The sequence below is a fragment of the Motacilla alba genome, chromosome 1 (genome assembly GCF_015832195.1).
Source record: "Motacilla alba alba isolate MOTALB_02 chromosome 1, Motacilla_alba_V1.0_pri, whole genome shotgun sequence".
In the NCBI taxonomy this organism is placed as follows: Eukaryota; Metazoa; Chordata; class Aves; order Passeriformes; family Motacillidae; genus Motacilla; species Motacilla alba.
This window is the reverse complement of record NC_052016.1, coordinates 2,519,921-2,534,489: the sequence shown is the minus strand read 5'-3', so window position 1 is coordinate 2,534,489 and position 14,569 is coordinate 2,519,921. Positions and strand designations below refer to the sequence as shown.

At 40.3% G+C, this 14,569-nt stretch overlaps 1 protein-coding gene across 1 annotated transcript in view; it reads right to left on the bottom strand.

Moving 5' to 3' along the window:
• Window positions 1-14,569, bottom strand: part of LOC119697777 (serine/arginine repetitive matrix protein 1-like) — a 96,171-nt gene that overhangs the window by 23,722 nt on the left and 57,880 nt on the right. The gene's annotated exons all lie outside the window — the stretch shown is intronic.

Here is a 14,569-nt window from a genome sequence, read left to right as displayed (position 1 = left end):
AAAGTAATAAAAGAGCTGAGCAAACAGTGAAAAAAACCCTCCCATAACTCCTTAATAGTAACTCATGTCTATACTTAGTACAGATACAGCTTGATATCATTTGGTCAGGTCTTTCTAGCAAAGACCTCTAAACTTGGGTGCCTATGATAATCTTGGTTCTGCCATCCAGGTGACTCCATGGAGTCCCACTCCCAACCTTAAACTAAAGAATCTGTATCACTGGAAAGAGCCAATATTAGTCAGAGCACCAGATTAACCACTTCTGCCGTGGGCTATTCAGCTCTCACTGGAGGGATTGGTCTCTAGGTGGTTTAAAGGTCCCCCAGCATTTCCTCTAGAGTACCTTCCTAACCTCTGTTGGAGAGCTGATAAGCCTAACACGTGATTTTTTTTGTTTTCCAATAAATGGTAGGATGTATTCCAGTACCACCAATATGATTTGTATCTGCATATAGTGCACACTTGTAAAAAAAAAAAAAAAAAAAGGTCAGTTTTCTTGACACAAACAGAGACTAGGATGTTTCACTCTGTCATGACAGCAGCAGATTCTGGCAGGATTTTCTAAAGCAAGGCTGGGAAGGAGTCAGTTTTTGAAAAGGTGACCCCACTGGAGGAGATCCCAGCGAGCAGTGATGAAACAGATTTCAGGACAGCCTTCATTTGCACAAGATGGATTCTTTTATCCTGCAGAAAGAACCTGCAATCCCAATGCTAAGCCATGAATTCTCTCGTCTAACACTGCCACTGCATTTTATGATAGTTTGGAGCACAAAACAGACTATTTTTTTCCTTCTCTCCTTTGGTATTTTGCAAAGATACAAGTTGGGAAGGTGTTCGTTCTAAATATCAATCAAGAGAGACTCAAGAGAGAGCAAAACTGGCTCTGGGAATCCCTGGAAATTAAAAAAAAAGAGAGACACCCTCTCCAATAGGGAAAGATGCCTGGCATGAGGCAGATAAATGAGTGGCACAGAGAAGGTTGAAAGGCACTTGGAGCTTCAGAAAGGAGAAATTTCAACTCTGGAGTTGAGCTCCTGCATTTGGATGAGGCAGGTGTCAGCACAGAATAAATCCCCTGCAAGATAAATTCCACCTAGTGGGTGCAATCCCAAGGGGAACTCAGGCATCTGGAAAGCAAAAATAGGCACAATAGGGCTAAACACAGGAAGAAGCTGAATCCTCATTCAGAAGGAGTGAATAAGATGGTGCCACTTTTACATAATCACATCTCTAATTATAGTTGTACTTTGAAGCAGAGAACAGTATTGTTGGTAACATAACAGAGAAGTGGAAAAAAAAAAACAATTTAGCATTGTTCATCTGCTGTACAAGCTTTTCTCTACAAATAGAAATGAAACAATCATCAGGGCATTTAAATTTCCATTGGCCAACAAGAGATTCACGTGGAAGCAATAAACACAGTTCACATTTGCCAGCTTTTGTCATACTGTGCTGCTTCTTAGCAGATATTCAAGCAAATCCAGTAGATTTCCTGGCCAAGAACAAAGAGGTAAACACCAAATTATGAACGCCATAAAAAATAGAGAATATCAGAACTCTGTTTGACACTTCCATAGAGTCTAACTTCCCAACCAAACACAGCACAGCTGAACGAGAGACTCATGCTAGCAGCACATAACAATGAATTTTTCCAGCTGCTTTGTATCCCCTGTAGAAGCTTTCCCTACTTTTGACAAACTTTGCATCCATCAGGCAGCACAATAGTGCTTCATTTGAAACCAGCATCTGCTACACATTCATCCTAATGGCAGCCACAAACACACCAAGATCCCTGGAAAATAATCACAGTGCTGTAATACACACACTTACACACAGTGCTGACAGCCCAGATGCTTTTCGTGGTGGAATTCACTGTGTAAGCTACGTTGGAGACATCCAATGACAAAAATGGGATTTCAGAAGCTTTTATTAAAAAGATATTTCTCTTCAACCTTCTGTAGGAAGAAAGGGATTAGCTGAATGACGGAACAAGTGATTTACTGAAACCTAATTGAAACTGAGACAAGTCAAAGAAGATGTGTGATTAATTATATGTTACTTAATGATAGAATATGAGGCAACTAAAAACTGTTTTTCAGAAAGGAGAAGCAACTCAGACTAAAAGTTGCAAGGGAGAGTGGTCAGGGAAACTGATGAAAGCTATGGAAATAAAACAGCAAAGAAAAATACCTGGAGAATGAAAAAAAAATTTAAAAAAAGCAATCATAGAAGAGAAAATAATATCCAAAGCAGAAGTGAAAACTCTTGCAGCTGAGTGACTGCACTTGGCCTGGACAGAGATCACATCATTTCACAGTGGAAGGGAACAAAAGGAAGGAAAAATTCTTCCCGAATGAGGGTTAGTTATTACCAAACCAATAATTCTTGAGGGAAACAAGAGGAAGGCTGCACCTCAGCACTGCTCAGGTGCCCCAGCTGGAATGAAAAGGTGACAAACAATCTGCACCCCTAAGCCCTTTGGGGCAGGAAGGCAGAGATTTGTGTCCTTGGCTGAGTGGCTGAAGGGGAACATCAACAGTTTATCAGCTCAAAGGACAAGAAGCACTTCTGGAGTCTAAGGCTCAATAGATGCCAGGATCTCACTCTTGCAAGAATGGGAGAGATGTACGGGGGAGGGAAAAATAGAGGGGAGAGAGGGAGGGAGATGGGAGGTGGATAAATTTTTTGCAAGTTCAATCAGTATTCCTTACTGTCAAGTACTTGAAGTGATAAGGGGAACTGACAAAGCATTACAGCCAAGGAAATTTATCCTGATTTTCAGGGGAGACAAGGCTGCTGTGCTTAGCAAAGTGCTGAATACATCAGCCAGATGCAAAATTTCTGTTGGCACCCGAGAGATCTCTTTTGAACTGGAGTGATTCTTTACAAGCTGCTCAGTGGGGCTGCGAGCTGATCTCCCCCAGCCAGGGACACTGAGCGCTGCGAGCCAGGCTGGGCAGGTGGAACCAGGATGGACACACAGCTGGGAACATTCAGGCTGGGTTTGGCATTTCCAACACCTGTAGCTATTGGCACAGCTCAGAATAGAGTCGTTTTTTGTTTTTACAGAGGTGGCCTTTTGTCCCCTCAGGCAGGTCACTCCTCCAGGTCTCCAGCTCCTGCGTGTGTGCATGCTGAGCACTTGAAGGTCTTCTACAAGGACCTAGCCAATACCTCCTGAGATATTCCTGCCTATGAGGGATTTTTCAAGGTTTCACAAAGCAAACCAGGCTGAAACTGCTGTTTCTCAATCCTCCTTTTGACTGGGCAGAAGGGGGTGTGTCTAGGGCATGAGAGGGAAGATCCCTACATTTAAATGACAGCACTGCATCCAGCCTGGGCTTGCCCTGTGTGGGATCTGGTGACAAGGAGGGATCAGCACCAGCAAAGAGATGAGAGAAGAAATGCAAAAGCCATGCAACCATCTGTCCTCTTGCCTTCCTCCACAATGTCTCCCCTTCAGGTTGCTTCAGCTGCAAGAACCTTTACCCTAAAGATGCCAAAAGTGAAAATTTTCCTGGAGCTTGCATGGAACAAAAGAAAATTTTGTGTCTGTTCAACTCAGTGCCAGAATGCAATGATGAACCTCAGTGTTGTACATAATTCCTTTTCATCATGTGCTCTTTCATCTTTTAGTAAGTTTAAATAACACTTCTGCGATTTTGAAGTTGTCTTTTTGGGCCTCATGTTCTTCCAAAGCCCTCCTCCCCTGTTCTGCAACTGGCCATTTGAAGCCTCAGTTTTCTCTTCATCTCTTGAAAGAACTGAAATACTTTTGGCTGAGAGACCATTCAGCACACTCCAGAATATGAATAAAATGTCTCTGAACAATTAATTGATACTTATATTTAATTCACCTTCCGTACCCTTTTCAAGGACTAAATGCTGTTCCTGTAATGTCTTTGCAAGTGGAAAGTTAGGTCTTAAATGAATAACAATTTCAAACTAAGGGAAAAATTAGTTCTCATCCATTTGATTAATCAAATCCAGCATGAAATATTTATATAGATAAATTAAAAGATATGAATCAAAGTGAAAGTCTGGAGCCAAGAGACCACTGAGATTATTTAGATAAAATAAAAATCAAAACAGAAAAGATAAATTATGTAATTAAGCAGTTGACTGCACTCCTGCACTACAGCAGGTTTGTAGAAACAGCCTGAACTGTGTTACAGTAGAACTTCAGGTTTGCCACAGCTTTGGCCATCAGTGCTCCCTCTTTCTCTGCTCAGTGAGGTTGTGATTGAGGAACTGGGCAACAATCAAGTTTTCCTTCAGATTTATTGGATTGTATAAAGTGCCACCCTCAATAGTATTTTTTTAATACAGCTGCCTAAACACAAGAAACATAGAAGCAAATATAGTAAAAAGAAGGAATACAATGAAAATAGAAAAATAAAGAAAGGACAGTATGCAATAAAGTCTAAGCTCCTAGTGCTGAATTGGGATGGCAGACACCTGGGACTCCTTTCTACAATGATGGAACAGCACATTCCAGAAAAGGCTGGCATTTGGAAAAATTTTTGCAAACAGATGCCAAGCAGGATGAGACACGTTCCTTTAAGAGGTTTAAGGACTAAGAACCTGTGTAATCTTATCAGCTCATCAAGCTCTAATCAAAGTTTAAGCAAAACAATAAAATATCAATATCCTGCATGCCTTCTGGAAGAAGCCTTTCACTGAAAGATCCCAGGCATCATGCCTTGGGTAGGAGAGCAGTTTTTTGAGCCTTCTTCACAGCCTGGGCTCAGCTGAGACCCTGCCTTGATGGGGCAAATCACTCACTTCCCTTGGTCCACCATCTCCAGCAGATAGAGAGGGATTAGGACAACTTCCCGACTTCTTGAACATCTCAGTCAACTGGAGAAGTTCAGCACAGGTGCCTCAACATTTTCAGCTCCTGGGTGGATGTTTGCAGTCTACCTTTATGGACGCTTGTGCTGTGAGTTCAGCCTGTCTGGCTCATGCATGAGCCTGAAAGCATCACAGCCTTTGCCTGTCCTTACACCAGCAATTCCTAAAGGCATCTTCAGACTTCAGAAAATTAAAAAATATCAGGGGTTATTTTTTCTTGTTTTGTTTTGTTTTGTTTTGTTTTTTCTTTTTTTTTTCTTTTTTTTTTTTTTTTTTTTTTTTGTTGTTGTTGTTGTTGTGGTTTGGGTTTTTTTGGGGTTTTTTTTGTATTTTATTTTATTTTGATTTGGTGCGGGAGGTGGCGCCTAAAAACATTTAGTAGGATCAGAGCAAAAAAAAGACAAAGATCACAGAATATCCTGAGCTGGAAAGGAGACACAAGGATCATCAAGTCCAACTCCTGGCCCTGCACAGAATCACCCCCAAGAGCCACACCAGATGTTCCCTTTCATCCCCAAAAGAGGACAGGGAAGAGATTAAATAACAGAGATTATTTGGCAAAATGGAAGACGAAGGTTACAAGAGAGGTGGGAGTCAGAAGGATGTTCAGGCTCAAGGAACTCCCCAGTATCTCATATCTCTTGGAAGATCTGCTATCAGCCAGACAAATCCTTTTTCACTGGCCTGAAGTCAGAGTAAAAACAGGCAAGAAAACATCATTGTGACCACAGTCATTAAAAACATATAGCTGTGAGGCAGAGACCTAGAGAGAACAAAAGACCCAATTATAGCCAAACAATTGGAAAAAAATTTAAAGGGAGAATTTAGGCCTCATTTTTCATATGGTCAGCGAAAAATATTGAAGTCCTCCCTAACAGAGGAAAATAAAATATTGATTTTTCACTGTAAATACAAATATCTTGTAAGACAATTTAGTGGAATTAATCTAAAAAACAGTCAAAAAAAAAAAAAAAAAACCAAACAAGCCAAACCAACTTTTGTAGGAAGATGGCTGAAGCCATCTAAACAACAAATTATATTCAAGGAATCTGAATTACCAGGATCATAGTGCAGGTTAATTACCCTGTTGACATCCAAACAATACAGTATACTAAGATAATCTTTTTTGCATAAACACACACACACACATACACAGAGCTGATAAATGAAACATTCCTGAATGCACTGCTGTGCCTTTCAAACCAGTAGAAACATTACAAATGCAATCACAAATATGCTGATTACTCATTGCAGAACTCAGGGAGGGAGAGAGAGCCTGGGTGGGTGGGAGGGTGCAATGCTGATGAGCTGTGTCACTATTTAGGATGATTTGTAATTTTTTTTTCAAGATTCTATACTGGATCACCATGAATGAGATTTTAAAAAGGGAGATTAAAAAAAAAAAAAGAGGCTAAATTGGCCTTTTTTCCTGCAATACGTCTCCCCTTGATGAACTGGAAAAAAAAAAGCCCTTATTTGAAAAGAATCAAAACCTGATTAGACACTTACAAACAAGAATGTTATTATCACTACTCAATTATCCAGTAACAGGCTATGCAAAGTGACCTAGAGAAATTACTGCAGCTATTGTGGAAAGATCAGAGTGATGAGGCATTACAATAATCCATCTGTGATCGTGTCTCCCTCTAGGGGTTTTATCTAATGACTAGCACACAAGGTTGATAAATATTATAAATTTTATTAGAGCAAGGGTAAAGCAAATGTACTTTTACAACTTTGGCTTTGATTCTGGCTCTAGACAGGGATTTCTTTTGCTCTTCTGAATTGATGGGGATTGGACATTCCTCATTGTTTGAGGGGAAGGAGGGTAAAACACAGCTCACATGGGGAGTAAGTTTCAGGTGGAAGCAGAATAAGTAACTTCAAGAACAGGAGAACAGCACTGGATATAGAGGTTCTGACCAGACTCCAAAGTAAGTCTTATTAAAAAGGAATTAATAAAAAGAAGAAGAGTGAGCGCAGCCCTAAAGAAGAATCATGAGAGAATGCTAAAATCAAAATAGCTTTAGTGTGGAAAACAAAATTAAATCAATTGCCCAAAATTATCTTACACTAAAAATATAATTAGCAAAGAGATGAAGATATTAAATGAATACAATTACAAAAACACCAATTAAGCACCACCACCCAGAACAGCTTTAAGTCAAGCCAACAAAGTAGAGCACAATTCTTCTTACAGTATAAAATCTCAAAATACAGAACTATTCCCCATGTTTTGTATTGTGTAAAGGTTGCCAGTATTTTAGGGCTCAACAATATAAATTTGCTATGTGTCCACCAAAAAAACCCAACAAAAAATGATGCTTTTTTTAAAATGCTACTCCGATTCAATGTGCCAGTGATCAACCTTTTATTCCAAAGGGTTACTCATTTGAATCAGTTTCAAAATCAGAACCACTAATGAGGATAATTAAGTGTGCAGTTGGTTTTGCCCACAAATAATAATCACTATGGAAAAAAAAAGCACTCAGCATTACATTATCATTCTCAGAGGACAGAAACTTCCATTAAATCAAAGCAGGTTTCCACAATTAAAAGAAAAGGTTCTCAGGTGGAACCATAAAAAGAAGCAGAACTCACAGGGCAGGGAGAGAAGTTTGGGTTTCGGTGGAGTGCACAATGCTCCCAAAGTGATGGGAGCTTTTAATCAGCTAAACAGGAATAATTCGTGGTTGAAAAAAAATACCAACCAAAAAAACCCAAACCAAAAACCCCAGATAATTGTCAATACATGGGCAAAAAAATATGCATCTGTGCTTCTTGAACCCAACAACCCAATTCCTCTCAGTCCTTTGATAAGGAACATAGAGCAAGAACACCAAAAGCAATAGGACAGAAATTAAAGAAGAGCCTCAGATATATTTTTTCTGTCAAAAATATTTTATGAGAAAGAGAAATAAAGATAATTAGATGTGGCTCAGGTTTTTGAAAAATAGAATTAATCCATATTTGCATGCTTTTAACTGGTTTATAAAATTATCAGTATTTCCATAAGCAGGGCCATTTTTTTCAATGAAATTGGCTGAGATTTACCAGGTTTCAATCTGGGGCTTGTCTTCAAAATGCTGCAGTTGACCTAATGCTTGTGAGAGAGTCCTGATGGCCACCAACTTCACATCCTAATGGGACCAACATGCTTTTACAAATAAACACCAAAGCTGAGCATGCTTTTTATTAGACCCGTCCAGGAAGGAGACAAATTAGGAAAAAAAAAATCTCTTCCACACAAAAACTAAAGCAAATTAAATCTAAATTTTCAGTGAAAATAATTAAGTGGCAGCATGACACATGGACGAAATTCCATGAGGGTTGTTTTAAAGAAGAGCGGTCAGCTACATTTGGAGCCTGGTGACTTCTCTGTCACCTTTCCCACATCCCAGAGGAAGATTCTGCCAATCATGCAAGCCATGAAAGTTCTTTCATTTGGATGCAGGGAACAGCCAGAACACCCTTCTGGGACAGGACCTTATCCTTTGGTGTTTCGTGTGGGTGAGCTCTGCTTGTGGTGAGTGAGTGAACCCCACTGCCAGGGGAGCCTCTCAGCAGAGCAATCCTGCCAGAGACTAGGAAAATGAAGAAGGAGAAAAACCCCAAAATGTCAAGGGATTTTTAAACCTCAACCTCTCAGCGCTGTTATTCCTCACCACTGTTATTCCTGAGTACCTACAAAAGTGGCCCACAAAAGATAAATCAGCTACATGGCTTTAAACTGAAAGAAAGTAGATTTAGATATTCGGAGGGAATTCTTTGCTGTGAGGATGGTGAGGCCCTGGCACAGGGTGCTCAGAGAAGCTGTGGCTGCCCCTGGATCCCTGGAAGAGTTCAAAGCCAGGTTGGGCAGGGCTTGGAGCAGCCTTGGACAGTGGAAGGTGAGATGCTCTTTAAGGTCCCCTCCAACCCAAACCATTCCATGATTCCATAATGCTCCTTTTGCCCTCAAGGAGTTCTCAGGAGTAATGATGTTCAATGGGCTCCTGCATCTACAGGATGTTCAATGGGCTCCTGCATCTACAACCTGGTGCAAATGCTGTTGTCACAGCTGGAAATCGACTGCCTTAAAAGCTTCTGTAAATCCAAAATGGGGTGAACATACATCACAGAAAGCTCTGCTCCAAAACTGTGAGAGGAGAGAAGGGGAAAGGAAAGCAGAGGGGGAGATCTGGATGATGCCTGGTTGTGTCCCCCTCCTCCCCCACACTAAGCCACTTTGGGGGAAAAGTGTTTTTCTTGGATGCATTGAGAGAAAATAATATTGCCCCAAGGGAAAGGTAAGAGTGGAGGTTTGGGGTTTGGCTGAGCCTGCACAGCTTCTACCCAGACACCATCAGGGAGCTCCTCTGGCAAGGACAAGCAGGAGAATTTGAAATGTGCTGGCAGCCATGGGCATACAAAACACCAGGTTTTACTGCAGGAAATCACACAAACATTGCTAAATACACTGGGTGTTGAAAGAAAATGCGGGGAGAATCAGGTGAAAGCTTCGGTGGCACAGTATTTCCAACACTGACACCATTTAGGTACCACAATATGTAGTCCCTGCTAAAGGAAAATGCAAAACCTGCCCATCATGGGAATAATAAGCAGGGCAACCTTTGTAACACTTCCTGAACAACAGAGTTCTTCCAGAAATTGCTAAAGAGATGAGTAGCACTGAACTCTACTGGTACCTAGTTAGGATCTACTAGGTAGATCTAGTTCTCTACTGGATCTCCTAGTTAGGGAATGTTGAACAGAGACTGTAGTCTTAACAGTCCAAATTCACCACCAGCACATTAATTTAATATTAGTGTGATGCATTTTTTGCATTGAACTTCATATAATATTGGGGTATAAGAGCACTTCCATTCTGGAATTGTTAAGTTTACTGTCGCCCATGTCCCCACCATGATTCTTCTTCTTTCATTCCAAGTTAACTGCAGGTGATTTATGCAAGAACAAGTCCTTACTCCCCAAATCTGCAGAAGAGGTCAGGGTACATGAAAATGCAGGAATGGAAGAAATTCCCAAGTCACAGGCAAGAAAACACACAGCCCTGAACATTAATCTGAAGGGAGAGGACACGTGGGATCTAGAAATGACTCTGTGGATTAGAAATCCCTCCAGGACCACAGATCCACCTGGCATTTGGATTTCCTTGTCTGGTGGGGCTTCTCAAGCCTCTGCAGAACACGCAGCACGTCTCAAACATTTTGCTGCACTAAAATCCCTGCTGGATTTTTCCAGCCGTGGGGACAAGCTCTGAGTGTGACTGAATTCCTTCTGACAGCCTGCCTGTCATTTCAGCCCGGGCTGGCTGGGGCTGAGTCACAGCAGCAGAACAAGGGCAGCCCTTCCCCGTGCTCCAAACCCAGCACCAGCCCAGGAGTGAAGAGGGCACAGCTGCCTGTCTCACTCAGGGGATGGCTCTCAATGAACATACAAAAAAAAAAAAAAAAAAGGAGAGATGAAGGAAAATAAAGAGAAACTCACAAAAGCCATGCAGCAATTGCTTCCGTTCAGCACAAATAGCCAGCACCAAGAGATCTGAGCAGTCTCACTGCTGCAGAGCAAACAGAAGTTGTATAGAGGTACTATTTTAATAATGAAATTGCTGATAGGCTCTGGAAGTGATTTGGGTCTATTAATCATGAAAATAAACCCAGGACTGACAGAGGCAGAGAGTAACTCACATACTACAGCAAAACAAGGTAGAATAGAATATTCCAACATAAATTAGGTGTACACAGAATATAAGGACATGCAGTGACAGAACAAGAGGAAATGGCCTTTAGCTGAAAGAGGGCAGGGTTAGGTTAAATACTGGGAAGAAATTCTTCTCTGGCAGGGTGGGCAGGCCCTGGCACAGGGTGCCCAGAGCAGCTGGGGCTGCCCCTGGATCCCTGGCAGTGCCCCAGGCCAGGTTGGACACTGGGGCTGGGAGCAGCCTGGGACAGTGGAAGGTGTCCCTGCCATGGCAGGGGTGGAATGAGATGAGCTTCTAGTTCCCTTCCAACCCAAACCATTCCCTGGTTCCATTTTACAGTGAAGAAGAGAAGCAGTATTATAATTTGGTTACTGATCACATTTTTTTTCCTAAACTTCTTTCAAGATTACCACAATGTACTGATTTTTGTTTACATCTCACTAAATTAAAGGAAAAGAAAATGCCCTAGCATTCATGGCTATTTTTACAGAAGACTTGAGCTATGACAAGCTACTGCAATCTTAATTAAAAAGAATACCAAAAAAGCAAGATTTTTCACTCTACGTATCACTTGAAGGGGAGAGGAAAAGAGTATATTTTAAAAGGGTAGGTGCAAAACAAGTCTTCAGGATTTAATTTAGTTTCTTAACAAAACCAAACAGACAACTTATAGAATGATCACTGCCTTAACAACTGCAATCTGGTATTCTCTTTGTCTTGGGTTTACTGTATAATTCATACAACATAGCATACAAAGAAAAAAAGTATATTAATAGTATTATGAAATAGACACAGCCCATGAGGAATTTCTTTTCCTCAATGGGAGACAAGATCTCAGGAATTTGGGGCTTGCTGGATGAGGAAAGGTTTTAAGTAGAAATTAAACATATCTCCAATAAATTAAAACAACATCACTCAATGTTAATATCAGATCTAAAATGGAGGGGAGACACTACCAAGGTAAGGATAAGTTATCCAAGGGTATTTTAACATTCTGAATGTTCCCAAGATAACATTCAGTTTGGAAATTGCATGTTTAGCATGTTAATCAGTTGAGGAACAGAAATAATATGAAAATATTATGAAGATGGTAGAGAACGAGTATATAACACAGATTTACTTATTATATACTCTTGTCAAAATACAACACTAACTTGCCTTGAAGGCCTCTTTGTTTACCTGAAAAATAAGCACACAACTTGCTGAGCTGTTACTTGGAAAATCCTGGTTTCCATTTTGCTCTCCCCATCAGGATTTCTATGTCACATCAAGGCAATCACAAGCCTCAAAGAGCAACAGCAAAAACCAGCATTAATTGAACTTAAATGAAATTTGAACACTTAAATGCCGGTGATAACCTGAGCTTGGGCCTTTCCCGTGTTTTCCAATAGTTTTGAAACAAAACAACATATCACTTTTTTCACTGAAGTGCAATAAAAAATGAAATCCTTGCACCTTCTTGCAGCCCAAGAAGGTATTTCTGACCACATGGGTGTCAGTTCAGCCCAAACAAACCTTTTCCCTTCCAAGTTTCCTTGAGAACATTTTACAGAGACCAAGCCTCGAGAGTAACTGCACAAACTCGTTTATTTTGTCATCACTTTTGGGAGAAGGATGACAACATTCAACATAAATCTTGGTGAAAGGAAAAGGAATTCTTCAGTGTTCAGTTTCTTTTTCTAAAGAATAAATCACCTTTTCTTTTGTATAACGGTAGAATAGGGTGTTATTCCAAATGTCCAAGTACCCATCACCTGTGCTCCAGCAGTGGCTGATAAAGGATGTTTAGGGAAGGTCTGTCACAATCCTTTCCTAGTGGTGACAGCTAATTTAAAGCCCAGTATCACACAAATAACTAGAATTACCTTTGCTGTTTGCAGTGCTCTGCACTCATTTTCTTTCCCAATTGCCATTTTCTTCCCCATTAATGCATGATCTTTCTAACTCTTTGCAGCTCTACGTCTGTGCTTTTTGGGGGTCTCTTGACTAGTGTTCCATCAGAAGATTTTAATATTTATAACCTTCCTCACTTCATTTATGTCACCAAGCCGTGAACCAGCACAGATCACTGACAGTGTTTTTTTCTCCAGCAGGAAAATCAATTATATGTTTCCTATTTCTTTCCTAGCCTATCATTAATCTACACCAGGACCTCTCTTACCCCATGGCATCTTTCTTCCATACTGCTTGATATGACATTTTGATGAACTTGTTTTAAAGGCCTAGTTATGTTATTCTGACTCCATTGTCCTTGCCCACCTGCTTCGATTCCCTCAAAGAAAAAAAAATCTGTAATAATTTGCCAAGCACAACTTTCCTTTTCTAAGTCTGTCATATTTCTTTCCCCAGTGTATTGCATTTATTTATATGTTCTAAAAAACTTTGTTCTTTAAGGCCTGATAACTTATAATTCTCTGCCTTAGTCCTTTAAGACAATAAAAACCTGTGACATTAAGAGCCCAAAATAAAATAGCAAGAACACATCAGATGTCTGGCATTTTCAGAAGTTTAAAAAGTTATTTTAAATTCATTTCTTAGCATCAGTTCCTTAGGGGGATTGAGATGCTTTGTCCCAGATGCCCATTTTCAAACACTTTGGTTATTTGGGAATTTTCTAGGTTCACCATCTTTCACCTTCACTTTTTTTGTCCAAGCCTGCAGGATTTAACACAGTTTTACTTCAAGATTTCAGCTTTGGAAGACAAATTCTTACCAATTAGATGAGAATTTCTTACCAATTACCCCCACACTTGTCAAATCCCCCTATCTTCAAGTTTGAAACCATCCATTTTGTGTCACATCCTACCTTGCCTTTAAATATTTCCTTTTCCTCCTGTAAGTCTTACTCCTTCTTCTCAATGCTATTTTTAACTCAGTTTTTGGGGCTGGGCAGATGATAAAGGATCCCACAAGAAAAGGCTGAGCAGAGAGGTCCTAAAAGTCAACCTTTTTATTGAAAAAATCTGTTTCAAGCAAGTGTTTCTCTAATATTTCCTGTCTTGCTGGTACCTCTTGGAATGTTCCAGCTGCACCTCCTGTGCTAGACCAAGACAAAATCACCTTCCCTGGGGGCTCCAAACCACATCATCCACCCTTCACCTCTCATCTTCATGAGCCAACTCTACCAAGCTGGAAATGCACCTTTTTTATTCATCAGTCACATTAAACCATAATATTTAAGGCTTAATACAATCACTGTATTTGGCAAAATAGTTTCTCCCACACACACACACTTCTGCTCCTAATCAGAGATAATTAAGTATGTGCATCATACAAATTGACAGCCATGTAGATTGTGAAGCAGAGTTTAAAGTGTAAATAATGATGAGATAAAAGGGATCTTTCGAGCAAAATCAAAGTATCAAGTAGTCATTATGTGTAATCACTATTACAATTTAATGACATTTGTGCTAGAATAGGAATATGAACAGGAATTAAAGTGTCTCATATATATTGCTACTTTTTTTTTCTTTTTAACTCTGTGTTGGTTCCAAATAGTTACCAAAACATCAGCCTTTGCTTGAGTCTTTAGCAGGTGATTCTGCTGCAAACACAGAACCCAAGCCAACTTCAGTGGCCTGGATGTGAGATGTGAGGAGCTCATGCTGTGTGTGGCAAAACTCCTAATATTTATCCTTTTAATCTTGCTTTATGTGTTAAATATCAACATGAAGACTGGAAAGCCATGACTGGAGGCTGCTACCCCATCACACGCACAAATCTATACCTAAGATACAGAGGTAACCTCAAGTAGATGTGACAGTGACACACAAACCTGACTAAGTGGGGTAAAGGGGAGGCAGAGGAAGGAGGAATAAGATTCCTTTGCTCCCATGAACCTGATAAGCAGCAAATCATGAGAGAGGAGAAGCAAGAGAGAAAAAAACTCTTGCTGCTTTTAAATTTCCTGTGTATTTGTAAATACTTTTATTTTATGACCAGTTCAAAGGATAATACAGGAGTCAGTTCTGTCCATCAGCAGGACAGCAGGTTTGCAAACATCGTCTTGCA